The sequence below is a fragment of the Sapajus apella genome, unplaced genomic scaffold, assembly GCF_009761245.1.
Source record: "Sapajus apella isolate SASKATOON/1434 unplaced genomic scaffold, GSC_monkey_1.0 scaffold66, whole genome shotgun sequence".
Classification (NCBI taxonomy): Eukaryota; Metazoa; Chordata; class Mammalia; order Primates; family Cebidae; genus Sapajus; species Sapajus apella.
This window is the reverse complement of record NW_022437006.1, coordinates 3,006,957-3,020,975: the sequence shown is the minus strand read 5'-3', so window position 1 is coordinate 3,020,975 and position 14,019 is coordinate 3,006,957. Positions and strand designations below refer to the sequence as shown.

General features: G+C 34.4%; 1 protein-coding gene across 3 annotated transcripts in view; it reads left to right on the top strand.

Moving 5' to 3' along the window:
- Positions 1-14,019, top strand: part of CPNE8 (copine 8) — a 254,337-nt gene that overhangs the window by 48,953 nt on the left and 191,365 nt on the right. The gene's annotated exons all lie outside the window — the stretch shown is intronic.

The following is a 14,019-nucleotide window of genomic DNA, read 5'->3' as shown; positions in this document are numbered from 1 at the left end:
ATTTCCCCTTTCCATGGCAACAACCTGATGATCTGGATGTTTCCAACCTTTTCCTAGAAATTGCTGCATAACCTGCTCCTTAATTTGCGTGTAGTTAAAAGTGAGTATAAATATGACTGCAGAAGCACCTTTGAGCTGCTACTTCGGCACACTGCCTGTTGGGTAGCCCTGCTTGCAAAGAGCAGCAACTCTGCTGCTGCTGTACACTGACACCTCAATAAAAGTTGCTGTTTAACATCACCAACTTGCCCTTGCATTCTTTTCCGGGTGAAGCCAAGAACCCTCCTAAGCTAAGTGCCAGTTTGGAGGCTCTCCTGACCTGCATCATAACCATCTATGTTAGGTAATTGGCTATATGTCAAAGAAAAATAAACTTCCTGTCTTTAGGACAAGACGTAGTTTTGCAACGTGGAAGAATGACTGTACCAACATTAGTCTCCTACTTTCCCACAGAAACTGAGAGACAGAGGTGCAGTTTATTTTGATGTTTACATTATATAAAGATGGGTCCTATGTTCTTGAGAAAGACATTCCTGGGTCATAAATCTGACCAGAGTTTTCAAAAGGATTTATATACATTTCAAAGAGAGAAACTACTTGTAATTACATGTTTTCCAAAGTAAATGCTCTGAATAAAAGGAGGGAGTGAAATATTTTATCTTATTATCAATAGGGAGAATTAAGCCTCTTATTTTTAATTTTTGATTTGTATTTGTCCTTACATAAGAAATAATACAGAGAAATCCTATGTCCTGTTTACTCACTTTCCATGAATGGTAATATCTTAAAAACTCTAGCACATTATTACAACCAGAATATCTACATTGATAATGTAAAGAAATAACTATTAAAATAGAGAAACAGCTCCATCTTTCTGGAAATGAAAGTCCCATCCTTAAGCCAATCAATGAACAATGACTGCAGTCTATGGTTTATTTATAGTCAATATATTTATGTAACGCTGAATATATTACAAAATAAAATATGAATTATTTGAGTTGTATCTGTGACTTTAATTAGGTATATCTCTTTCTTGTGGAAGGGCTTCATTGGCATGAATAATACTGATATATTTTGTTGACATTTATATACGTTAAATCAGTGTTTGACAGGGTTTTGCTATATGAATCAGTAACATTTGAAGGAAAAATTTGAAGGTTGCCAATACAGGTTTGCTAGCCCATTATTTCGAAAATTAAGAAAAAGACAATAAGATTAAGGTAAACATCCACTCTCATAATTTATTTCCAAATAAAGGTCATTTATTTTTTACCATAATATAAAGCCCTCATACTCATAGTATAGTCCAGTTAGAAACCTTATGCAGTCACAATTTCCCTTAAATGTGATGCATTTAAAGTTTTAAATAAAGATAAATCACAACATAAGATTTTGTGATAGTACATGCATATTGAAAAACTACAGCATAAAATTTTATTCTCTGTTAATCATTGATATAGTAGCTGTCTTCTCCCAAGTTTGAAATGTGAGATCAGTTTCTTTCAGCGGAACATGAAGTACAGAACAATGTCCAACTTATTTGTATTTTTTTTTATGGGCATTATGAAAACTTCAATATTAAGTAAGCATTTAAAAAAATTTTAAAACATTACTGTCAAATTTATTTTATCAATTCAGAATATTATAGGAAAACTAAGAAAAATCTAAGATTCTGCCATTAGTTGGTGACACCAGGTGTATAGCTAGTCAGGATTATAGACAAGGATGATCCTTTTAATGTGCTGTTGGATTTGGTCTATTTGTATTGTGTTGAGGATTTTTACATCTGTATTCACCAAGGATATTGGCCTATAATTTTCTTTTCTAGTTGTGCCCTGGCCTGGCTTTGGTATGATGATAATGCCAGCTTCATAAAATGAGTCCAAAGGTGTTTCTTTTTCTTAATATTTTGGGAAGAGTTTAAGAAAGATAGATATTGATTCTTGTTTAAATGTTTGGTAGCATGCATCAGAGAAGCCATCAAGTCCTAGGCTTTTCATTTTGAATACTGCTTTTGAGGTTGTTGATTACTGCTTCAATCTCTTATTCATTATTGGTCTGTTCAAGTTTCCTGTCTTTTCATGATTCAGTCTTAGGTTATATGCTTCTAGGAATTTATTCATTTCTTCTAGGTTTTTCAATTTGTTGGCTAAAGTTGTTTATAATAGTTCCTTACGATCTTTTTTATTCCTGTAGCATCACTTATAATGTCTTCTCTTTTATTATTTTTTTTGTGATTTCTCTTTTTTTAAAATCAGTTTAGGTAAGGGCTTGCCAGTTGTTTTGTTTGTTCTTTGGTCCCTTTTACCTCTTTCCTTTTCAGTTGTTTCATTGAAGTTTGGAGTTTTTGTTTTAACTTTTAATTGACAAATAATAATTGTATATTACATGTTTATAGGATGCAATGTGATATTTTGATATGTTTACATAATGGAATAATTAAATCAAGTTGTTTAAGAAATCCAGCAACTCACCTACGTATTATTCTTTTTGTGGTGAAAACATTTAAAATCTTCTCAGCAATTTTGAAATATACAGTACACCATTATTATAGTCACCTTTTTCTATGGAAGATCATTAAAACTTATTCCTCCTGGGGAGAGAGATCCAAGATGGCTAATCACTGGCAGCTTGGGATTGTAGCTCCCAGTGAAAGTGCAGAGAACCAGAGGATGCCACACTTTCAGATGAATTTTTGTTGCTCATGCACCAGGAGATTCCCAGCGGAGGAGCCCCACGGGTCACCAGCGCGATTCTTATGGCCAGCGAGGCGGTTTTGCCGCTGCCTTGGTGTGGCGGTTCTTGGTGCAGAGTCAGAAAAGCACCATCAATCTTAACGCCGCTGTTTTGGCCGGCGCAGTGGGTTGCTCAGATTTTAGCACTGGGAATCAACAAGTTGGACATCCACTCAGAAACCCAATTATAAAGACAGTAATTATAAAGACCACAGATGGATAAATCTACAACGAAGGGAAGAAACCAGCTTAAAAAGGCTGAGAATACCCAAAATCAGAACGCGTCTCCCTCTACAGGGGATCACAGTTCCTCATCAGCAACAGAACAAGGCCTGATGGAGAATGTGTGTTCCATTAACAGAAGCAGGCTTTAAAAGGTGGATGATAAGAAACTTCTGGGAATTAAAAGAACTTGTTCTAACCCAATGCAAAGAAACTAAGAACTCTGAAAAAAGGTTTGACGAAATGTTAACAAGAATATACAATTTAGAGAGGAAGATAAGTGAATTAATGGAACTGAAAAACACAACACGAGAACTTCGCGAAGTATGCACAAGTTTTAACAGCCGAATCAATCAAGCAGAAGAAAAGATATTAGAGGTCGAAGACCAACTTAATGAAATAAAACGAGAAGACAAGATTAGAGAAAAAAGGATAAAAAGGAACGAGCAAAGTCTTCAAGAAACATGGGACTATGTGAAAAGACCTAATCTACGTTTGATAGGTGTACCTGAATGTGACGAAGAGAATCAATCCAAGCTGGAAAATACGCTTCAGGATATTATCCAGGAAAACTTTCCCAACCTAGCAAGGCAGGACAATATTCAACTCCAGGTAATACAGAGAACAGCACAAAGATATTCCTCAAGAAGACCAACCTCAAGGCACATAATCGCCAGATTCACCAGGGTTGAAATGAAAGAGGAAATACTGAAGGCAGCCAGAGAGAAAGGTCAGGTTACCCATAAAGGGAAGCCTATCAGACTCACAGCAGTTCTCTCAGCAGAAACCCTACAAGCCAGAAGAGAGTGGGGGCCAATATTCAACATCCTTAAAGAAAAGAACTTGCAACCCAGAATTTTACATCCAGCCAAACTAAGTTTCATAAGCGAAGGAAAAATAAAATCTTTTGTGAACAAGCAAGCACTGAGAGATTTCATCACCACCAGGCCTGCTTTACAAGAGCTTCTGAAAGAACCACTACACATAGAAAGGAACAACCAGTATCATCCTTTCTAAAAAATACCAAAAAATAAAAAGCATCAACATAATTAAGAATTTACATCAACAAATGGGCAAAACAGCCAGCTAACATTAAATGGCAGTATTAAACTAACATATATTATTATTAACTCTAAATTTAAATCGACTAAATCCCCCAATCCAAAGACACAGACAGGCAAAAAAAAGCCAATACCCATTGGTATGCTACATCCAGACCCATCTCACATGCAAGGATACACAAAGACTCAAAGGGATGGAGAAAGATTTACCAACCAAATGGAGAGCAAAAATAAATAAATAAATAGAAAGCAGGAGCTGTAGTTTTTGCTGATAAAATAGACTTTAAAGCAAAAAAAAAAAAATAGGCCTCTGAAGGATATTACATAATGATAAAAGGATCAATGTAACAAGAAGAGCTAAAGATCCTAAATATATACACACCCAATACAGGAATACGCAGATGTATAAGACTTATAAAGAGACTTAGATTCCCACACAATAATAGTGGGAGACTTCAACATCAGTATTAGTCAGATCAATGAGACAGAAAGTTAACAACGATATCCAGGACTTGAACTTAGATCCGGAACAAGTAGACTTAATTAACATTTATAGAACTCTCCACTTTAAATACACAAAATATACACTCTTATCAGTACGACATCACACATATTTACAGGTTTAAATGAAATATTGGTTGGCTGCTTGTTATTTTCTTCCCTCACTTTTTTTTCATGTCTCTATTATTAAACACAATTATAGACATACCCATTTTTTTTACTGCATTCTAGCCCGGGCAATAAAGCAACACCCCTCTCTCCCTCTTCCTCTTCCTCTTTCTTCCTCTCCTTCATTTTTTTAAATTCTTTCTTTTTCTTTCTCTCTTTCTTCTTCTTAAAAAAAAAAAAAAAACTTATTCCTCCTGTGTAACTGAGATTTTGTACACTTAGATCAACATCTCCCCTTTCCACATTCTGTATTGTAAATGCATGGATTTATTTCTGGACTCTCCCACTTCATTGGTCATTATATGTTGTTATGCCAATAAAATGCTATGTTGGTAACTATAGCATTTTAATTGATTTTGAAGTCAAGAGGTGTGATGCCTTCAGCTTTGTTCTTTTTGTCTCAATGTTACTTTGGCTATATGGGATATTTTGTGGTTCTGTATGAAATTTAGGATTGTATTTTCTATTTCTGTGAAAAATGACTTGGAATTGTGATAGACATTGCATCACTTAGGTAATACGGCTATTTTAACTATATTGAATTTTCAATCCATGAATGTAGAATAGTTTACCATTTATTTGTGTCATAATTATTTCTTTCATTAGTGTTTTGTTGGATTTTTCACCTTTTTGGTTAAATTTACTCCTAAGTATTTTGTTTGTGTGTGTTTTTTCATGTTATTGTGAATGGGATTTTCTTAATTTCTTTTTCAGATAATTTGTTGTTAATGTAAAGAAGCACTGTTGATTTTTGTGTGTTGATTTTGTATCCTGTAACTTTACTGACTTTATCAGTTGAAACAGTTTATTGGTGGAGTCTGTAGAACTTTCTCTACATAAGATTGCATCATTAGCAAATAGAAACAGTTTCACTTCTTCCATTCCAATTTGCATGCCTTTTATTTCTTTTTCTTGTCTAATTGCTCTAGCTAGAGTTTGCAGTCCTATGCTGAGTAGAAATGTGAGACTGCGCATCCTTGTCTTGTTCCTAAATTAGAGGAAAAGCTTTCAGTATGATGTTAACTGTGGGCTTTCCATATATGTCTTTTATTGTATATTCCTTTAAAACTTGTTTTGAATTTTTATCTGGAAACATTCTCTAATTTTGTTAAAAGCCTTTTTGGCATCCATTGAGGTGATCATATGGTTTTTATATTTAGTTGTGTTAATGTAGTGTATCATCTTTATGGAGTTGTGTATGTTGAACCATCCTTGCAATCCAGGGATAAATCCCATTTATCATGATAAATGATCCTTTTAATGTGCTGTTGAATTCATGCTGATAGTATGTTGTTAAAGATTTTTGCACCTGTGATCATCAGAGATAGCTGCCTGTAGTTTTCTTTTCTTAAAATGTTTTTGTCTGGCTTTGGTATCAGGGTATATGAGTCAGGATTCTCTAGGGGAACAGAACTGATAGGATAGATGTATATATAAAGGGGAGTTTATTAAGGAGTATTGGCTTACACAGTCACCAGGTGAAGTCCCACAAATGGCCATCTGCAAGCTGAGGAGCAAGGAGGCCAATCCAAGTCCCAAAACTTCAAAAGTAGGGAAACCAACAGTGCTGAGAGCCCCTGGCATACCACTGGTGTAAGTACAGGAGTCCAAAAACTGAAGAACTTGGAGTCTGATGTTTGAGAGGAGGAATCTTCCAGCATGAGAAAAAGATGAAGGCCAGAAGACCCAGCAAGTCTGCTTTTCCATCTTCTCCTGCCTGCTTTATTCTAGCAGTGCTGGCAGCTGATTAAATGGTGTTCACCCAGATTGAGGGTGAGCCTGCTTCTCCCAGTTCACTGACTCAAATGTTATCTTCCTTTGGCAAGACCCTCACAGACATACCCAGAAATAATACTTTGGATCTTTCAATCCAACCAAGTTGACACTCAGTATTAAGCCATCATACAGGGTAATGCTGGACTTGTAAAGAGTTTGGAAGCATTCCCTTTTCTTCAATTTTTGGAAGAGCTTGAGAAGGATTTATATTACATACTGATTCTCCCTAATCTGAAAGCTCAAAATCCAAAATGCTCCAAAATTGGAAACTGAGTGTTTGCATAATGCCACAAGTGGAGAATTTTACATGTGACCTCCTCTGATGGGTCACAGTAAAATGCGATCAAAAGTTTGTTTCGTGAACAAAATTATTAAAGATATTGTATAAGATTGCCTTCAGCATATGTGTATAAGACATCCACTGACGCATAAATAAGACACATACTAAAGCATAAAACAAAGGCAACTCATGTTTAAACTTGGGTCCCATTCCCAAGATATCTTAATATGTATATGCAATATTCCAAAATTTGAAAAATTCTGAAATCTGAAATACTTCTTGTTCCAAGCATTTCAGATACGGGATAATCAACCTGTATTTATTTGTTAAATATTTGGGAGAATTCTATGTGAGCCTTGTTTTCCCTTTGATGGGATTTATTATTATTATTGACTTAAACTTTTTACTCATTATTTGCTTGTTTAGGTTTTCTATCTTTTTTTTTTATTCAGTCTTTGTGGGTTGTATGTTTCTGTGAATATATTCATTTTACCTAGGTTATCAAATTTGTAGGTACCTAATTGTTTATAGTCTTTTATGATTGTTTGTATTTCTGTGGTATCAGTTATAATGTCTCCTCTTTCATTTCTGAATTTACATGTTTGTCTTCTCTTTTTTTTTCTGACTGAAGCATTGTCAAGTTTGTTTACCTTTTCAAAAAATCAGTTCTTAGTTTTATTGATATTTTCATTGTCTTTCTAGTCTCTATTTTGTTTATTCTTCTCTGATCTTTATTTTTTCTTTTTTCTACAGACTTTGGTCTTAGTTTTTTCTTTTTCTTTCAGTTATTTGAGGTATAATGTTAAGTTTATTTGAGATCTTGGTCTGCTACATGCTACTGTGATCTACTACATAGAGCTGGAAGCAGAAGTTCTCATTTCTGATGATAATTGCTGCATATGGTGTATGACAAATTAGAGGTAATTACCATTCAATTTGGTATAACAAATTGAATGATTTTGTATTTTTCTAGAGTGGGTTTACTTTTACTTCCGAAGATTTAGAAAGGCTAGTAAAAGGTCACCTTCATTCCTTAAACATTTGAATGACTCTATTCTGGTTTTCATTGCTCCTAAGGGTTGTTCTTCTGATTCATCCATCTCAGTTCTAGCACTTTGGGATCTCAGCCCTTTGTTGACTTGTTTTTTGTTTTTTAATTTTTCTCTCTCATTTTTAAAAGGTTTAGCCATATTAAAAAATGGAAGGAAAGAAATATAGAGTGAAAATGCGCACACACGTTTAAAACCTCTGTGTAGTTTGGCCTTTTTATTTTTTCAAAAAGAGCCTTTATAGCTTCTCTACTGGCCTCTCTTTTCTCCATGTTTTTTTTGTTCCATAAATTATAACCTTTTGTTAAGTCTCTGGCACTTCCAAAATGATTTTTAACAATATTTTGTCCACCTTTTCTAATTGTTCTCAGGGGAAGAGTTGGTGTAAAACAACCTAATTTGTCATTGGCAGAGTAAAAGTTTGTTCTGATTACTCATGAATGAAAATAATTTTCAGGCTTAGTTTTGCAGTATTTCTTGTTTTCCTGCAAAATTCTTAGTACAAAATTAAATAAACAAAACTAACAAAAATAAGCATTGATAATTTGAAAAAGTGCTCAAACAATGCCTAAAGATTATATTTTACGCAGTACTTCCAGGAAAAAGAGAAAGTATTATAAAAGCTTTACAAAGGGAACAATGGAATTTAATAATTCTAAAAAATCTAAGAATTATTGCTTTGGAAGATTTTTAAAGATAATTGATCAAAAGTTTGTTTTGATTTTATGAAATTCATTATTGTTTACTTTGTAATGAATGCTACTCAACAAAATTTATAGAGCATCTGTGTGAACTGTTTTAAGATGTTCAAATACTTCAGGTTTGGTGTGAATACATTATGTTTTTCAAGTTTATTTTCAATTGGATTTAGATAACCATCTAAATTAAAATAATCTAACTTAGAATAGTCTGCCCAGTTCATTTAAAGATATTTTGTCTCACATACATGAACATCTAACTGATATGTTATAAAATTAATTCATAGTTCCCAATAAGGATCTCTTGGATAAGCTGAATCGCTTTTTTTTTTTCCTTCAGAAAAGTTCTAAAACAGTATAATATAATTTTAAATGCTGGTGGACTTCAGTTCTTTCTATATTTTATGTGTGAAAGTTACAGAGACATGATGTAGGTATTCATTTGTTGGTGGTTAATGATTTAGATAAGTTCCTAAAAACGGAAGATCCTAAAAAATAAATGACAGCCCCTTATGTGAAATATTTGTCTTAACCAAGAACATCAGAAGGAAGTCATTTAACTTCTCTCTCTCTCTCTCTCTGTAGTATGTACATGTATTTTTATATCTATAGCTATATCTCATTGATCTGTAATAATATAAGATCTAGATAAAGCCTTCAGGTATTCTATTTGTTATAATAAAGTAAGTTTCAGATTATTGAATTGTGAAAAAAATGGCTTGCATAATGAATTATATAACAGAACTGTTATCTCTTGCTCTTAGAAGAGAGCTGTGGACTCTCTGATGAGGCCAGTGTTTCATTTCCAAGAGGAAGAGTATGAAAATCTAAACTTTGTGTGTGTGGCTGTGTGTATTTGTGTGCTTGGTATCCTTCATGTAAGTTGGATATTTATAATCCTAAATTGAGCTTTTAGATTAAATTTATCTTAATATTATGTCAGAATATTCTTCTTTCTGTACTCATGTAATTTACTCATGTCTAATCTCTGGAAATTATGGTCTGTATATCATGGCTACTGAGATTTAATTATAACATAATAATTGAATTGAAGATGTGCAGTAGTTCAGATGACCTTTTTTCTTCATCACTTCACTTCAGTTGGCAAGTGAATGTGAGATTGGGTAGTTGTGCTGGGCCTTCATAATATATTAAAACTTTGTGAACATTTTTATCAAAACAGAGTTCATCTGCTTGGTGCCATAAATAGATGAAGTTACTGAGTGTTCTTTCCAGTACTGCTTCTCTGAAGTAGTTTAATAATTAGCTGATTTGGAAATGAGGAGTATTTCTATTCCATCATTTTCTGCAAGATATGTTCCTAAATTGGAAAAGTAGCTATTTATCTGATTAGCTCAAGCATAAGACAAAGGAAAACTTTGAAAGAATTGATTGTGAGCTGTTTTTCTTTTTTTGCTTGGAGTTTTAAAGGGAAAAGTGTTTTATGGTTTTAACAAATTTAAGTTAACATACTTTTTTTTTTCAAATAACTGAAATTTTCATACTTGGTGAATTAAAAAATAGTTTTTTAATTATAAGACTATGAAAACTTAATACAGTATCATTATGTAAAAGTGCTTGGCTGTCCACATATTTGTATATGTACACTGTGCCAGAGGCTATTGTAATTAGGTTCACAGGTACTTTTGATAATCTAGTATTATTGATATTCAGAACACAACTTTTTAGGACACAAGTTAAATTCTTTTAAAATATAGCTGTTTCTGGGTGTATAACATCAACAAATATTATTAATAATTATCTTTTCTCAAAATTTTACACCTCTCTGATGGGCATAGAATGATATACAAATTCACATTTTCCAAAGAATTAGAAATATTTATTGAGTAGTGTAAGATATTAGCTAAGATATAAATTGTATTTCAAGTCAAAAATAATAATCACTTGGTTGATAGGTAGTATATTACAGTCTCTGGGAAATAACCAACATATTTCTCATGAGCTGAACTAGCCATAACATATCTGTAGATTTCTGATTATTTCTAGTTTTCACTTTTTATAATAAAATGAATTAAAAACAGGAACATTGGCTGAAAGTTTGTTTCTGATTTTAAAAGTAAATTGTACTCATTGCAATTGGGAAAACCCAGAAATGTATAATACATTTTTTAAAAATTAAATAATTGTCACATTCTGGTATACCGTATTCTATTTTTATCTGTGTGTGTGTGTGTATATATATACATATATATATATGCGCACGTATGTGCTTATGTTTTAATCAAATTGGTATTATACTATACATTTACCAAAATTCCTTGATTTTTTTCTGAACAATACATCTCAGATCTCCCTTATTTAACCATTTGTTCAATTTTATTCAGGTGTAAATGAAACATATCTGTGTCCTGTTCCTTCATGAAACTTACTGTCTAGTGGGGGAAACATAAACACTTAAATGTACAGTTCCAAAATATACGTTTTATTAAGGGGAAAACAGGTGCTGTTAGAGAGACTAACTTTAAGAATAGAGGACCTGGCTGGGCTCAGTGCCTCACACCTGTAATCTCAGAACTGTAACCTCAGGCTGAGGTATGCGGATGAGGAGTTGAAGACCAGCCTAACCAACATGGTAAAACCCTGTCTCTACTAAAAATACAAAAATTAGCCAGGCATGGTGGCATGCATGCCTGTAATCCCAGCTACTCAGGAGGCTGAGGCAGGAGAATCGCTTGAACCTGGGAGGCAGAGGTTGCAATGAGCCAAGATCATGCCACTGCACTTCAGCCTGGGTGACAAAGCAAGACTTTGTCTCAAAAAAACAAAACAAAACAAAACATCACTTTCAGATTGTTGTTAAGAGCTGGAGTGCTGACATTTAAATAGAGGCTTAATGGATGAGAAAAAGTTAGCCATTCGAGAATGGGGTTAAGAATATTTTGGTAAGAGGAAATAGCAGGTGCAAAGGCCATGAGGTGGGAAAGGGTTTGGTGTGTAAAGGGCCTACAAGAAGGCCGGGAGGCTGGAACAGAGAGAAAGAAGGGATACTCGCTATGATGAAGTTAGAGAGGAAGATAGGAGCCAGGTATTGTTGACCAAAGAAAAGAGATTTTATTATAAGTACTATGGGAAGCCATTAAAATTTTTTCAGGCTGGTGAAATGACATGGCCATGTTTATATTATTCAGAAGATCACTCTGGATATCATATAGAAGATGAATTGGAAGGAGAACAAGAGAAGAAGCAGAGTAAGTTGGGAGGCCCTTGGGGTAGACCATGACAGGAACGAAAAGCTTGAATTAGGCTGATGATAGGAGCTATGGAGAGAAGTAAACAGCTGTGAGCCATGTTTTGGAGTTAGAATCGATAACTTATGAGGTAGTAATGAATAGGAGTTGGCAGATTAAAAAGAAAGCCTTGAGATTGATGACTTTCGTTTATAGCCTGATAAATCAAGTGAATAGTGGTAGCATTTATTGACAAGAAGTAGACCAGGTAAGCACCAGTATTAGGGTGATGTTTGTGATATAAAATAATTAGTTTATGTTTGGATGATACTTTTGAGGGATATATTTAAGTTAAGAAAGCAGTTGTATACATGAGTCTGTACTTAGAAATGAGTCTGGGGGCTGATGATATACCTTTGGAAATTATCATGTAGATGGGATTTAAAGCCAAAGAAATTATCCTCATCTGTTTTGTGCTGCTACAATGCAATACCTGAGACCAGGTAATTTAAAAAGAAGAGAAATTTATTTTCTCACAGCTCTGAAGCCTGGGAAGCCCAAGATCAAGGCACTGGCATCTGGTGAGGGCACTCTTGCTGTTTCCTCACATGGTGGAATGGTGGAAAGCAGAAGGGCAAAGGATGGCCAAATGCCATATGAAGCCTCTTTCATAAGGGCCTTCATTCCATTCATGAGAAAGGTGCCCTCATGGCCTAATCACTTCTTAAATGCTCTACCTCAATACTGTCACATTGGTAACACCTGAATTTTGGAAGGGGTACATTCCAACTATAGCAGGAACAGATGAAAAAAAACCTTGAAAAAACTGATTGTAGAGAGAACAAGAGTGCCTAGAACTGAGCTCTGCCAGTGAGATGTTAAATGCTTGAGGGTCTCAGAACAGGAGAAATACAGAGGAATGTGGTGTCAGAAGCCAGGAAAGACGGCTTCCAAAAAGAACGAGTGGACAGCTATGTCACATGCTGCTGAGGGGTCTGGTAAGATGAGGGCCAGAAGTGACCACTGTATTTAGCAATATGAAGATCACTGGTGATATCAGCAACAACAATTTCAGGGCTATGTGTTAGAAGACATAATGGACATGGTCATAATGTATAGATGATTTGCTAAAACCAGGATTTTAATGGCTACAAATTTATCTTCACTAGAGATAGCAGATTATACTCAGCCACTCCTATTGCTGAGGAGCCAGCATTCTATGAAAAACAGGTGTGTGTATGTTTTAAGGGCTCATAGGCTCTGGGGCATTTCTGGCTGCACCTCAGTGGGGCTCACCCTGGGAAATTTTACTTCGTTTTTAAAAATTCTCTCTGAGTGTGAGTTTAGGTTAAAAATTCAAATACTTGGGAATATGGGTACTGCCTGAGCTTCTATTGAGAGTGTTGTGCATTGACCACTTTGGTGCTCTCTGTTCTGTTCTGGAACCCATCTTTCCTCCCAGCAGTAGGAAGAATGGGAGGGTGCTGGGTCTCTCTGATTTATATTTTAACTTACTGACCTCTGTACAGTTCTCTTGAAGTATGTAAGCACTGCCAGCTCCTGGAAATTTTGGTATATTCCCTCATTCCCACTCCCTTCAAATTAGAAAATTAAAATGGATAGGCTCATTGTTGGATCTTCTCCAGGGCCTGTGTTTTGTGCTTAAATAGAAGAGAGTCTTAGAAAGAATGCAGATTTTGTAGCCAAAGTGACTTCGGATGAAACTCTTTGCCTCAATTTTCTTATCTCTAAGATGAGGTTGGTTCTACCCCACAGAATTATAGTAAATATTTAAAGTATGTGAAAAGTGCTTGGAACAAAGTAAATAATAATTGGTGGCTGTAATTAATATTATTGTTTAAAGTAAATCTCAATATTATTGAAATGTTGAAGTAGGAGGCGGGTGCCTTCTATGTTATATTTTAATATAATATAGGTTATTATAACCCAGTGACCTGGGTTATAATTTCTCTGTATGATAATTGGTCTATGATATAAAACATTGTCCAATGGTATAGGCCTCTGAAAATTTGTTTTTTTTAGGGGTGATCAGTTGACAGTAGCCTTAGTAAATCCTGTGTCATCAATATTTTGTACTATAGTTTTATTATTACAATTTAAGAAAGCTTCACATTTTAATGGATTAACACAATTCTTCCATTATCCTATTAAAAAGATAATATTTCTTTGAACTTTAATAGAAGTTGGTTCTTTGATAAGACAGCATGCTTCATTGCCTAATGTTGCTCAGAACTACGGTTAAAATTCTCTCATTAGAATTCCATGGCAGTTGGAAGGGAAAAATGTAAGCCAAGGACAGAAAAGAGATGTAAAGTTAATA